Source organism: Nomascus leucogenys, chromosome 4 (genome assembly GCF_006542625.1).
Source record: "Nomascus leucogenys isolate Asia chromosome 4, Asia_NLE_v1, whole genome shotgun sequence".
NCBI classification, from domain to species: domain Eukaryota; kingdom Metazoa; phylum Chordata; class Mammalia; order Primates; family Hylobatidae; genus Nomascus; species Nomascus leucogenys.
Window position 1 is genome coordinate 46,335,329 of NC_044384.1, and position 15,193 is coordinate 46,350,521.

Genomic DNA, 15,193 nt, shown 5'->3' on the forward strand with positions numbered 1-15,193 from the left:
CTGATTTAACCTTGGCAGACAATTGCCTGTTCTCAGTGTTGCCTGGAAAAATGATTTCTCTGGATGAGAATGCGAATCTTTATTGTGATCCTGTTTTTTTTTTAACCGTCTTCAGTTTATAGTCCAGTGTTTGTTTTCATTCAAGAAGACAGTGAGAATAGTGTAAGACACGACTGTCCTCTGAAGCCTATTTCAGTTCACAGTGTATATTCACAGATGAAGAAACAAAATGTAGGTAATACATTTTGTGCCACTGATTTATGTATTTATTGATCTGTCGCCCAGGCTGGAGTGCACTGGCACGATCCCAGTTCATTGCAGCCTCTAACCACTGGGCTCAAGTGATCCTCCTGCCTCGGCCTCCCAAAGTCCTGGGACAGGACAGCCCTGGCACAAGGGTGTGCCACCACACCCGGCCTGCCACTAAGTATTTTGTCAGAAGGATCAATGCTTCAAAAATTTGTTTTTGAAAGAAACAGACCCTTAGAGAAATGGCTTGAATTAGTCTTGAAGTAGTCATTTTCCCCACTTTCAGACACTAGGAAAAGTTCTCCTTTCCTCCTCAACAGTTTGTTGAGGTTTCTCAATACTGAAGTCACAACCAAACCACATGGGGTTATCGCATGGAGTCCTGGTTGTATCGTCCCAAGTGGCAAGAAAGAGGTCCTGCGGTCCTCCCGAAGGTGGAGGAAGTCTGTGATCCCCTCATGTTCTAACCTCACTGTTGTACGAAGGGGCGTTGACTCGTCTCCACTCCTTCCCTCTCCGGTAAAGAGGGAAAGGAGTTGGGTTGGCAAATCGCTTACCTCAGAAAGGGAAAGGCACTGGGAGAAGGCGGAGAGGGGGCGGCCTGGAGCGCTGATCGGGCGCCGAAACGCGGGCAGTCGGGGGCCAAGGGCTCGAGCCAGGAAGCCCGGGAGCAGCAGCCGCCCGCTCCTCACGCCGCCGCCGCCGCCCCCGCCCCCGCGGTTGCCTGGACACGGGATAACCGACTTGGGGCCTCGACAGCAGCTGCGGAGGAAAGAGCCGCAGCAGAGCGCGGGTCTGGGAGACGCGCGGAGCCGGTGAGTCGGGGGCGCTTGCGCCTCGGCCCGGGGCGCTGCCGTGCGGCGCCCACTCCCCCTGGCCGCCCGCCTGCGCGACTCCCGCGGGAGAACCAAATGCGATTCCCCGGCCGCCCCGCGGGAGTTAGAGTCGCCTAGTTCTTCACCCCTTCCAGAGGCGGCGGGGAGTCCTTGCCCCGCGCGTTTGAAAACAATTCCCCAAATCCCCAGTCCCATAATTCCCCAGTCCCCCAGTCCTTTTGTCCGCCTGTTCCCCTGTCCTCCAGTTCCCCAATCCCCCAACCCCAGTCCCCCAGTCCCCCAGTCCCCTCAGTCCCCTCAGTCCCCTCAGTTCCTCAGGCCCCACTGCCGGGGGAAGGGAAGCAGCGTCTCCCTCCGCTGGCCGCCTAGAGGAACTTCATTTTGTCTGTAACTGCGTTTCTAGCGTCTTATTCCTTTGAAATAATATTTCAACTTTTATTTTGCTTATAAGGCCGCCTTGTGGTGGCTCATGTATTATTCCTTTGAACTGTTATTGATTTCTTTTCTTGATATTTAATTTTTCAAGTGTCTGCTCAATCAAGTCAAATACTGAACAACTTCCTGGCGGAGAGGCTGAGAATTTTATACTTGCTTGCTCTAAAGCACCCCAAATAAGATGATCCACTCCAACACCTCCCCTTTACAGGTAAGAAAAGTGATATTCAGAGCTTATTTGTGATTTGACAAAAGTCAGATCCAGCAATCTTCAAACTCAGGAATATAAGAATCTCCCGATTGCCAATTCAAGGCATTTTCTATTACTGCTTTCTTGACATTCATCCAGTGCTCAATAAATATTTGTGAATTGACTTGGTAGCTTATCACTCCTATTTATCATTGGATAATCTGTTGTGTATTGATTGCTCTGGGCATCTTGACCCAAATACAGCATTCTTGACATCTCCCGCCTACCCTCAAAATATTGTTTCTTGGTCCTGCTGTAGTAATAGGTTTTAGAACACCACTTACCAAGTTTAAGAACTCAGAGACATGACTAGTTGTAAGACAAATCCAAGAATCCAGAGGATTTTCAGCTGTTTATGTTCAATTGTTATTTAGACATTCGTACAGAAACTAGTGTATTTCTATCTTGAATATATAATACTTCTCACTTTATTGTTGTAGTCATAAAGTTTTATTATAAACTATATCTGGCTAATTTCCAGAACTATCGAAAATATGAGTTTGATTGTTAGTCTACCCACTATCCCTGGATGGGTTGGGATTGCTGCTAGAGCTTTTATCCACAACCCAGACTTCTCTCTCCTGCTCCCACCTCAGATTCAACACAACCTTAGACTCAACTAATTTGTTACCACATCCTCAGAAGTTTTCTTCCTGTTCTATATTCCATAGCAGTGAATGGGATAATTGCATATATTCTTCTTTCTTTTATCTTTAGAATAAGAACTTCATTCTCACACTCTTATTCCACCAGTCTAGAACCATGATTTCCAAGAGCACTAGACTCATAAATTCCCAAACTTGCACCTAAAAAGAAAATCTAGAAACACTCGATGGATTCTTCTTGACCTCAGTTGGTTCAATTTGCCTGTCCCAAGAGCATTTATGTTGGGGATAGGGTTACTACGATCGGCAGCAATGTCAGACTATGTGGATGGAGTGGGGAAACAATTACACACAAAAAAGGAGCCCTCTAGGAAAGAGAATTTCTGGGGGAAAATCCATATTTGTCTACTCAGAGTTTATCTAGGCTTATGGGACTGAAGATTAATAAGATTAATGAGAATATTGGCTGCTAAAATGCTAGACTACAGAGTACAGACAACATGGAAAGGAAGATGATGTATGGTGAATGAGCAGGGAAAAGCAGAAAGATTAAGCAACTGGAATAAAGTAGATGAAGAATTTGTATCGAGGTAATGATATAGGGAGAGAATTGTACTGATTATTTTATAAGCATCTGGGTTATATACCTGGTGGAAAATTAGTACATCTACAAGCAAATGGTTGCATGTGTGTGAGCTCTAATGGCCATGGTAACTTCATGTCTGTTTTTTGCACAATAACACAAATTGTGTGTGTGTGTGTTTGCCGTGTGTGTGTATGCCATATATGGCATTTTAAAATCGATGTTGAACTTTTAACTTCATTTATAATGCTGCTGAAATAGAAGAAGACCACTCACATTAGAACAAGCTGAGGCTATTTATTCAGATCTTGCTAGAGGAAGGGAGCGAGGAAAGCTGGCAGTCACCAACAAAGTCCTGACTGTTCCATGCTGATCACTGTGGAAGTTATGGTTTGGCTCTCTGGACTGGTTGATGCAGATGTGTGGATTAGAGTTTTATTTTCATATGTGGTCTGGCCATAGTCCCTTTATATATTCAGTCAATGTTCATAAAAATTCAGTTAGGTAAATTTAAACCTACCCTCATATTAGAAAACTGATATTTGCACACATTGCATTTATGGCCATGTAATTTGTTAATGAACCCTAGTTCACTGAATTTAAATTATTACCATGTATTAAATGGTTATTATATGCTGGTGACTGGACTAAATATTCTGTACACATTATCTTATTTTAACCCTCACAATAACACTGTGAAGTATTGTTATTTTTACCATTTTCCACAGCAAAAGGCTGAAGCTCAAATACATTAACTACCCTTCCCGAGGTCAGATAGCCAGCCAGTAACAGGGCCCATGAGGAACTGAATTCTACATCTAACTGATTGAAAAGCTATGTTCTTTGGCATTTGATTGTTTAATCAAATTAAACATTTAATCATGATATGTCTATTTTATATTAGTTTGTATCTATGAACATTACCATCTGGCCTCCCTTTCTGGGTACTTACTGAATGTGTGTGTGAACAGAGGTAATTAGAAGACCTTTCATATGAACCAAAAGGATTCAACCTACCCTTAGATCCTGGAAAACCTTTGGATTTAACCACAAACCAATGAACTGGATGAGATACCTGCGCATGTTAAATAAAATAGCAAAGGTGGAGGGGCGACAATATGGTTGAACAGACAGTAAAAGAACACAACCAACAAGTTATAGTTTGCATGGAAATTAGTTATTTGAACATCCCTGTACTGATGGTAAGTTGTTTAATGGACAAACTAGACAATTATTTTTGTTTCTTTAAAAATTTTCTTTGTGTAAGTGAGACTTTATTACTTAAATTTGTTTTCCTTGAGGTAAAAACTATCCTCATAAATTGTAACTGTTGAGTCTGAAAATTACACTTGCGACAAATTCTTTGAGAGGCTGAAAAAGCTAAGCATTTTTGCTAGAGAAGTTATGTTAGTCAGAGGTAATTACACTTTAATCACCTTAAGTGGTCCATTGCTTAAGAAACTCCATTTGCTCGGTTTGTACTCCCAGAACAACTTTATAACGGGCAAAGGATATAGCATAACACAGAAACAACACAAGAAAAATATGCATGAAAAAGGACCTAGAGGTCCCAGGCACAGGTTTCTTTGTTCTCCCACCTCTGGGTCACACAGGTGCTCTTAGCCTGTTCCAGACTGTAACCACTACTGGTGTGCATGTGAAGCACTTCTGTAGCAGGAGACCCAAATCTGCTCACAGCGGAGATCTCTTATGATAAGCTTTTCATATAGACATATTCTAGCTATGTTACCGGCCTTTACTTTGAATATCTTCCTCCCCCAGGCTCCACTGAAATTAGGTGCAATTATAAATTCAATTATTATTACTAAACAGTGCTGGCAGGCTGATACATCTTGCTCTGAAACAATTCATTGATCCATGGTTACAAAACATCATTTATCTTTAGTTAATACATTTTACAGCATTGGCCAAGGGTCAGTAGCTCTGGAGATAAACTGCAATCAATCCAAACCAGCTAAGATGAACCTATTAGATGCATAGATTATGGACACAGCAATAAATGTTCAAGTCTATTCCACATTAAAATCAGAAAACAAATAGCATCCTCCTTTGCATCTATATCTAACTTCATGTCTGGCTCTTTCCAGCTCGTATCTGCTCAAGTCCTAGAAAGAATGGTCTATGCATGTCTTTCATCATCCTCATTCTTTCTGTCCTGGACATCTTGTTACCTAAACTCTGCTCCTATCATTTATGAGAAATGTTTGTGTTAAGGTCATTCATGACCTTCTGCTAGATGAAATGGACCTGTTTGTATTTTTTCTAGTCTTTGTCTTAATGATACTTTTTGGAAACTTGACTCCAGGTTGAAACTCCTTTCTCTTGTTTTCTATGATCCCATTCATTTTTTTCCTTCAATTTCTCTAGAAATTGTTAATGTTAATTATTATTGACTTTAATGTCAAAATTCCTTTTCTTTATTGCTGTTGTTATGTGATCCGATCCAACTATAGTTCTATAATAATAATTCCCAAAACTATGTATCCAGTCTCAAACCTTCTCATGAATATTGGACACACATATACCATCGTCATTAAAAAGCACCCATATGTGAAGTTTCAGTGGTCCTCTCTCCTCTACCCACCTGGTTTTCCTCACATAGATCTCATTTCAGATAGTGGCAGTGTAGGCTATTCATTCATTCATGCCAGAGATATGGGAGTCATTCTAGATCCCTCTTTCTCTGTTACTGCATTTAATTTATTATCAAATCACACTGTTTCTGTCTCTTAAATAGCATTTGATTCTTTTTCCTCCTTTCTATTTCTACTTCTTGTAGCTTAATTATTATAGTATTAAATAATAAATAGTATTATTATAAATAATGTTTACTGTGATCACTTCAGTGGTCTTCTTGATCATTTTTTGCCTCTAATCATAGTCTTCTCCAATAAGCCCCCCATGGCATAGCACTTGCCTCTCTGTCTCTGTAGTGTTATTGTCTGTTGACTGATATGTTCCTACAAAAGTTTGTAGTTAGAAAAGGGTCTCATTTATTCTGGCATTGTCAGTGCCAAGCATATAATATATATTGAATACATTTTTTGAATGAACAAATTAACATACAATTTAGAAAATATGCATAGGAAATGAGGATATGGTGCTTACATGCTCTAAAACAACATTGTCCAAAAGACTTTTCTGCAATCATAGAACTGTTCTATGATGCAGTAGCCTATAGCTACATGTGACTATTGAGTAGTTGAAGGTGGCTAATGTAGCCAAGGAACTGTATTTTTAATTTTTAAATTGAATATGGCTAGTGGCTATGATAGAGAACAGCATAGCTTTAAGAAAATATGCCCCAAAATTGCTCTTTTTAAAAAATATAATTAACTCTTAAGTGGAATAAACTAAAGCTGTTTGTTTTTCTGCTCCAATAATTATGACCACTTTAAACTAAAATTCTGCAGACGGTCCCTCATTCATAGTTCAACAATTCTGCTCAAGAAATATTTTTGAGCACATAATATTTTCCAGGTACTGTGGATTCAAAGATAAACAAAATAACAATTTCTGCATTGGAAGATGTAGCAGGAAAATGTCACCTGATAATAGAATTTGATTTCTGAAATATTGAAAATTAGCGGAAAATTTGAAAATTGATGAAGACACTGGGAAAGAACATTTTAAATATTTTTTCCCTCTTCCTCCTCCTACATCTAGATTCTGAAGTAGCAGATGAGAGTTAGAATTGTCAAAATGAATCTGATGATGTTAGGAATCATTTCAGATCCCCATGTGAAATATACATTCCTCCTGAAGTGCAGTGAGGATGAACTTTTGCTTGTTTCTTGACCTATGCAGTTTTCATTATCTCCTTTCCTTTCTACCTTCTATTTTGTATCTTCCTGATATCTCAGTTGCTTTCAGATTTATTAATTTCTCTGAAACACAATGTCGCAGACAGCCCCATGTCACAACCTCTGGCTCTAGACAGTTCCATCAAACTGTGTCATTCCTGGGGACTGACTGTGGTGTGATAGCAAATTTTGCATCAGTATGACAGCATTTATAGCCAAGCTAATTTAGATTACTTAGCAAATATTATGCCATGAAATCATGTATAAAATGATATCAGTAGGGTCCAAATATATAGTATAAAATGTATTTTTTTTACCCACTAATTTGAACATTTCCATAGAAAACTGCTGTAAGAAGCTGTTGGCGTAATTTCTTTGTAATAAATTCCGAATGCTGCTTATTACTTTTGATTTTCTTATTCTCCAGATGGCTACACATTTGCACTCTTATTTGTCTGTTATTTCACTAAGCACAGATTTCTTAGTGGGTGCTATTATTTATTTATGTTTATTTATATCTTTGGTTTGTTTTGCAGCAACAAAACCTGTTTCTCTTAATGAAGAATTTAACAACAATAGGAAATTAGTAGAAAGCTTAATCTTCCAGCTTCATTTAGTACTTCTCAAAAGCTATACTGTTGGATGAATTTTGATTTCTTTACTGAATACTAATGAATTTCTAGAAAAATATTAAATATTGCTTGTATTGAGATCTTTGCTTAGTCATAGTGATTTAAAAGAGTCCAAACATTTATACTTAAACATATTTCAATAATAGAATTACTAATGAAAGCATTACTTCCTTTTTCCCCTATGGCATAATGATAAATCCAGAGTGATGTCCATTTTTATTTTCTTTATGAAACGTATAAGAAAATATCTTTACACACACACACACACACACACACACACAAATCTGCTATTGAATTACTGGTCAGTCATGGAGTGGGAAGCTATTAAGGTGCTTTACTGTTTAGAATGAAACATAATAGGAAACCTTAGCGTTTTATTACATTTTCTCAACTAACAGCTTAAAGCTGTAATTATGGGGAAATAAAACCACATTGTTCAAACTTCACTCTATTCTTCTTTATTTTCTTATTCATTTTAGCCTCATATTTTCCTTTCCTGTGGATGGCTTACTGGGCTCTGGTGAAGATCGTAAGTGGAGGAACATTGAGTGACTAGTGGTGATGGGTTGGGGGCAGGGCAACAGTGCATTACCTGTTTTCAATTTAGTGTTTGAAGGCCTCTAGTAGGAAAAGAAAACTCATGACCTTTTGACAAGGTCATATTTAAGGGAGAGTTAGTCTTTCCATTTTTATTAAATTTTAATTTGGTAGCTCATATGAACTAGAAGTTTTTTTATTTAGCAACATATGCTTTGTATTAATTCAGTAGTTTGCATTTTGAGGAAGATCATTTAGGCAATCTGGATGAATAAAAATTGGATATACTCTGGAGATGCCATGTCAATGCCTGGATATCCTTTTGCAGAAGCAGAAAAATCAGCCCTAGGTAACAATTTTCAATAGAATTTTAGATGTATCCTTTGTGGGAAAACTCAATATTCCCCTCACATTATCCAAACTTTAAACCCTACAAGGTTTATAAAAATGACTAGTAGAGTGGTGTGTTATGCTTTAGAAGAATAAACAGAACTTGGTGAGTGTTAAAATTTCTAAACTAATGTTAACAAACACTGAGTAATTTCTTTGTAATTCAAACATAACCTCAGAATAGTTGATAATATCAGTCTCTCTTACAAAGGCAATAATTAAACCTCTAAAAGATCGTATTTCATATGCCTTAATACCGCATTAATCAATGTAACTGTGTTCTCAACATTTAGTTCCTTAGCAGACAGTAGATTTGAAAAAGTTCAAGGCAGCTGTTACTTGATACCTTTAAAAAGTAATTAAATTAATGGACAAAGCCATGCAATTAAAAAAAATATTTCTGATGTTTATCTTACAGAGCATCATAAATAATCCATTGGTAGAAACGGCATGAAGATAATGTTTCCCTTATTGGGAGATTCAGTCCTTCTTTAGATAAGTTACTGGATGTGTTTCTCAAAGAGATGTGTTTCTTTGCTACTGAGAGGGACCTGGAGTGTATAAAATTAGAAGGAAGAGCATCACGGGGTATTGGTATGTGCATCAAGGAGTATTCAATTAGTGTGTGTGTGTGTGTGTGTATGTGTGTGTGTGTGTGTGTGTGTATGGAGAAGGCATGAGAGAATTATATTAAAAATTGTGTTAGAGAAATCTATTACTACCATCTTTAAGCAAAACTTGCAGTTCGCTTAGAAAAACTCTGCTAAAAATGTTTAGGCTCTACTAATATACTTTTGCTGGTATAGAAAGCATGGATCATAGCCCAGAAACTGAGTATGTAAAGAACACCACACTTAAGATTTTTCTCTAAGTCAACTAAATTCCAATTCTGTGGCGCCTTTCTACTAGTTTAGCAGCAAATTTACCCTCAGTCAATCTTGTTATCACTTGTATCCCCCTCCCCATACCCAACCAAACCCTCCTGCCATGTGTCATCTCTTCCATTGAGAGTACCAGCCTTTTCGTGGATCTCATAGATCACTGCTGACTTGATGTGGCCCCAGGCCCATAAGAAGCTGAGTGCAGTTGGGAGCTCTCATGCCTGTGATGCGGCCTGCAGTGCAACCAGCAGTCATGTCTCCAAAATCTAGTCACCTCCTTTGCTGCTACCACAGCCTTGTTGGGCTCACAGACCTCTTCCATCACCACCTCACTGATCCTACATTCCTCTCCAGGATATCCCATGAGTTAAGATCAAAGAGATTTCAGACTGCTTCTGCTTTTCTCCAGGCCAAAAACCTTTAGACAAAAAACTACAAAGTCTTGTTATGATATAAAAATGGGGGTAGATGAGCTGGGGGGCTGAATAGAGAGAACAGATGCAATTAATAATTCAATGTCTTTAGCTGATAAAATAATGTTTTAACGAACATGGTGCTATTTGGGGTAGAGGAGAGTGCAGTCTGATTACCTGGGAACCCTCCATCCTTTATTATAGAGTGGCTCCTAGTAGGAGTATTTATATCACCTGCAGTAACAAGATTAGTTTAAGTTGTATATGAAAATTTGTGTTATAATAGCTATGTATTTATTTTCATATCTACCAGAAAATATATAATCCTAATGTGAATTGGTGTAAATTGACTTAAATAACACTACAAAGAGTAAGTGAAAATAACAAAAAATTTGATGGTGGTATCCAAATAACCAGATGTGAATAGCCAGTATGACCTTGTTTCTGTGAAAAATCATGTTATTGAATTTTTAAAAAATTGTTATTATGTTCATAATTGAGAATGCCTATAATTCAGATATTCTAAGGAAGATGTGAAGATTCTTAGTATGCAGGAAGTTTTCTTGGCTTTCAACACAGAAAACGTCCTAAATAATATAAATGGTTAGTTTCCCATGCTCTACTACTCCACTGTTAAAAGTAAAATCATTTGTATTTCACTTATGTAGACTTCATTCTTTTGGTTTTGAGGACAGTGAATCATCACCTGAGCCGTTTCCATTATTATTGCTCATGTTCTTTTTTTTTTTTTTTTTTTTTTTTTTTAAGATGGGGTCTCACGCCGTTGCCCAGGCTGGAGTGCAGTGGTGCGATCTTGGCTCACTGCAAGGTCCATCTCCTGGGTTCACGCCATTTACCTCCTGAGTAGCTGGGACTACAGGCGCCCACCACCGCGCCCAGCTAATTTTTTGTATTTTTAGTAGAGACGAGATTTCACCGTGTTAGCCAGGATGGTCTCAATCTCCTGACCTCGTGATCCGCCCGCCTGGGCCTCCCAAAGTGCTGGGATTACAGGCGTGAGCTCATGTTCATTTTTAAACAATTGTGATTTTAAGCTACTGATTAATATTTTGATTAGTTAATAAACTTAATAGTCCAGCCCTCTATTAGAACAGGTTAGACTATGTTTTGCAAAAGTCCAACATCACAGTGGTTCAACAAACAAAGATCTCTTCTTTGATGACATTAGTGATGTGGTTAAGGCAGCTTTCCTTGATAGGGTCCTCTTCAAGGAGTGGTACAGGGATCCAGCTTCTTTCACTGTAGCTTTACCATCTGGAACACATGGCTTCTAAGGTTCCATGGAAAGGAAAAGGGCTGGAGAGGCAAAAGGAATGATTTTAAGGTCAAGATCTACTCTACATTCCATTGGCCAGAATTCCAGTTACATGGTCCTGAAACTGTCTTCAAGAGAGGCCGGCAAATATTGTTTTCCTATTTCTGAGAAAGAGGAAATTGTGCAGTGAACACATATTGTTACTTCTACCACAATCCCAAAATATAATCCAGAGTAGTTAAGATATAAAAGACTATTTCATCAAAAGTGTTTCATTGTGCATTTCATATAATATTTACTGCTAACAGTTATACATTGACAAAAAATAATTTCTAAGAATAAAGCTCCAAATAGTTTTATTATATTTAAGTTTAGAAGCTATCAGAGGCTTACTCTTATTTTACTCAAGTAAAGTTGTTGTGGCAATTTTTTGATTTTAGAACAACAAAAGATTTTTTCTTTTGTAGATAACTGTAGGTACAGATATAACTGAAATGATTAATATAAATACAGTTTCTGAACCAATATTATCTCTTAGCTTTGCTTTTATCATGTCACATAGTTATCTAAATACATACTAAACTTGCGTTGAAAACAAAGTTTACATTTTAGGTGGAAAAGAATATAATTTTACACATGAAAGGATATATCTTTTGACACAGAATGGCTGGAAATAGCATATATAATCTACGTTTAACAGTAATGCTATCTCAAGTTTAAGCTTACTTTTGTTAAGAAATAGCTTCTTTCTTTGGTTCCCAGGGTTGCAAATACTCTCTATTCCCTAGCTGTAATGACTATTGAAGATAAGTGATTTACAACATGGTTATCTGAATTTAAAAAAATTGCTAGATAAAAGTGATTTTTCTTTACATTTGTTTTTTCATTAAGAAAGTTTCCCTGAATTAAGAGGTTCTTTTTATTTCATGCTTTCCTTTCTCAAAGATGAATGTGTAATATTTATATCATGTATTGTTTTCTATCCCTTATAGGATTTAATATACACATTCACAACATAAATATGTTATTGTTTTATATGCCATTCTTTTGCAGTTTGCATGTCTCTACTACATTTTCCTATGTGATCATTTGATTCTTCTATTTTATTATAACTTCTGCAAAACTTGTTTCATCTTGTTATTGGTTACCGAAGACTGACTTTTGTCCCTTGCTTGCTCTTTCTCTCTGTCTGTCTCTCTCTCCCCCTCTCTCCTTCTCTCCTTTTCTCCCTCTCTCCCTGTCTCCTTCTCTCCTTCTCTTTCTCTCTCAGTTTGTGTAGGGGTTGCCAGTTCCAGGTCGTTAGTTCATCTTTTCTGTTTGGATATTTCATTTTTAATTGCTGATTTTTCTAACTATTTATATATTAATCCAGAAAGTCTTTGTTATCCACATTTGCAGTATCTTTTCCTGACTTGAGTGATAATGCAGAGAAGCTTTATATATTTATGAAGTCACAGCTCTAAAATATTTTGTGGTTTTGGTGTTATGCTCAAGAGTCTGATCTTTTATAAATCATATTTCTCTTGTTCATTTTGTTTTTTTCCTTTTAAACTTTTAATCTATTTGATTTTGAGACTAGTTCTATGGTCTCAAGCACAGACTTTGTAATTCTTTCTCCTGATTCTGTTCAACCAGGCTTACAATTTAAAGCTTGATTGAAAAATACTGCACACGTTATTCTCATTTAAAAGCATTACTGCACACAATTGCACATTAAAGGGTCCTAAGAACTTTTTTTTTTTTTTTTTACTTTTTTTCACCCTAGGAACCCTGTTATATTACCCTCACTCCATCCACTCCCTAATTCTTTTTTTTCTTTCTTGTTCTTTTTGTTTCTTTCTTTCTTTTTTTTTTTTGAGACAGAGTCTTGCTCTGTTGCCAGGCTGGAGTGCAAGTGGTCGATCTCGGCTCACTGCAACCTCCACCTCCCAGGTTCAAGCGATTCTCCTGCCTCAGCCTCCCCAGTAGCTGGGATTACAGGCGTGCACCACCATGCCCGGCTAATTATGGTATTTTTAGTAGAGACGGGGTTTCACCATGCTGGCCAGCATAATCTCGATCTGTTGACCTCGTGATCTGCCTGCCTCAGCCTCCCAAAGTGCTGGGATTACATGGTGACACACTCCTGGGCTAAATCCGACTCTGCACTGCCCAGCGATAGCACCTGGTAAATGGTTTAACCTCTCAGTACTTTAGGATCTTCTCTACAAAAATAGGGCCAGTAGGCTGCTGAGGAGTAAATGAATAACTGGTATGTTTTAAGTGTAAGCTATCATTTTTGTTTTTCTTGGGTTAAGACTTTTCTAGATATTTTATGTGTTAGTAATATCTCCAAATAAATGAAAACTTCTGGAGGGCAGGAGTTGTCTCATTATTTTCTTATATACCTCCATATGTCTATCAAACATCTGCAGAAGTGTTCAATAAATAGTTATTGACATTCTTAAAAATAGAATTGAAAGAAATTTCTTCAGGAACAAAAGCTATGTCATAATAAAACAGCATAGTACTTTCTAATTCACAAAATCGTTTTTCATAAGAATTTTGAAGCTTCAAATTTATCAAAATTTATTTTACATTTGAGACAAAAAGTACTTATTCAATATAAATGATGTAAGTACTTTATATTTTGTCAGAAAATGTAAATGCTTGTAGGATATTCACTGCAAAATTGTTTGATGTAACTCAGAGGTGAAATAATAACACATGATACATAATATTGACCTAGGAAATAATTTAACATCGTGAAAGCTGATTTGAATTGCCTGTCACTCTTTAAGTCTCAAGTAATTACCAGAAGGTGAAAGGCTCATCTCTTTACTCAGACAAATTCTGAATACAGTATGAGATATCTTTGTGGATATATGGGTAGAAACTGACTCTGTGAGTTCTAATTGGATTTATTTTGAGAAAAATGATATTTAATCTTTCCGAAGATGTGCTTGGCTTTAGCAAAACCATGAGATGTGGTATTTAAAGCATCTTAACTCTAATCTATTGGATGTAATACAGACATAATATACAGTCAATAGAACTTTATCAAAGAAAGAGAGGAGAGATTAGGAATCATAGTTACAGAGTTTAAAGATTTATAAAAGAAATTTTTGTAACTATGTATAGGAAAGATGTGGAACAATGATCTTTTCAGGATTTTTTACTATTTTGTAATACCTTCTGCATTGTTACAAAAAATCTAGTCTATTATTGTATAATAAAAAAGATTGTAAAGAAGATATTCTTTGTAAAAGCAATTCTCAAGGCATGATTTATTTTTGTCTCCTATTAAGTTACTATAAATTTTCTAAAATAAGATTTTACATTTTGAAACTTAAGTTAAAATAACAGTCAATATTTGACAAGTACATTTTTGGCTTTTCTGTCTGCTTTTATTGTTTTTGCTTTATTTGCAAACCACTTTTCTTTATTGTACTTTGAAATAACTTTGAAAATAATTGTTAAAAATGAATCATAGTGGTTGCATCTTGAAAACTGGAATATTTTCCCTAGAATCCGTGAGTAGAATATTGACCTATAGTTTATTATAAAATATGAATCTTTTCTATGTTTAAGGCAGGATTATGCTCCTTCACATTAAGAGCAAATATTAAGTCTGGAAGCTCTTTAAAATACATGTAAATATTAATTATTTTACTTTATTTTATTAACAATAACTCAAACTTTGATTTTCAAGATCACATTTTTCAGAAATTTTCCCATTGTTGACAATCCTCATTTTATTATAATACAATTAAATAATTTTATACTCTGTTGGGCTTTGATTATAAAAAATAAAACAAAGCCCTTGCCATTTCAGATCTCTTAATTCAGTAGGAAAAGTAACACACATACACAATTGTTCAAGAGACTATAAGTGCAATATGATACTGAATTGGTAAGAAAGTACAAGGAAAGAAGAAAGCAAATATGTTTTGTAGTGAGAAGTAAAAGGAAACTTTATATTAGTTAGAGACCTCAGGAAAGGAAGAGTAAAGAGACTTTGCAAAGGAATGGCTTCATGGAAGCAGACGGCTTGTCTTGATGACTGGTGTGGTTAGAATATAGAATGTAAAATAGAGAGGCAAGAGATGGCAGGAATGTATGATTTAACATTTTTATTGTCTCATGGGCATGTAACTTCTATGCCCTGTGAAAAAATTCCTTGCTATTACCAAAAAAGTTGTGTCTGGTCAAATTGATGGATTCCTTGAGGGTGCAAATTGCCTTATTCATCTATTCATCTTTGTTTCCTAAATAAGTCACAGTGACATAAACATAAAGCTAC

At 36.7% G+C, this 15,193-nt stretch overlaps 1 protein-coding gene across 2 annotated transcripts in view; it reads left to right on the top strand.

The window, feature by feature from the left end:
- Nucleotides 1-678: 678 nt before the first annotated feature.
- CCDC178 (coiled-coil domain containing 178) overlaps nucleotides 679-15,193 on the top strand; it is a 506,700-nt gene continuing 492,185 nt past the window's right edge. Inside the window, exons 1-2 of one of the 2 annotated variants that reach the window (XM_012506252.2) lie at nucleotides 679-768; nucleotides 1,612-1,731. The gene's annotated coding sequence lies outside the window, so the exon portion shown is untranslated. Of the gene's footprint in view, nucleotides 769-1,125; nucleotides 1,225-1,611; nucleotides 1,732-15,193 lie in introns of those variants that run through there. The other variant, XM_030810102.1, reaches the window with a different exon arrangement.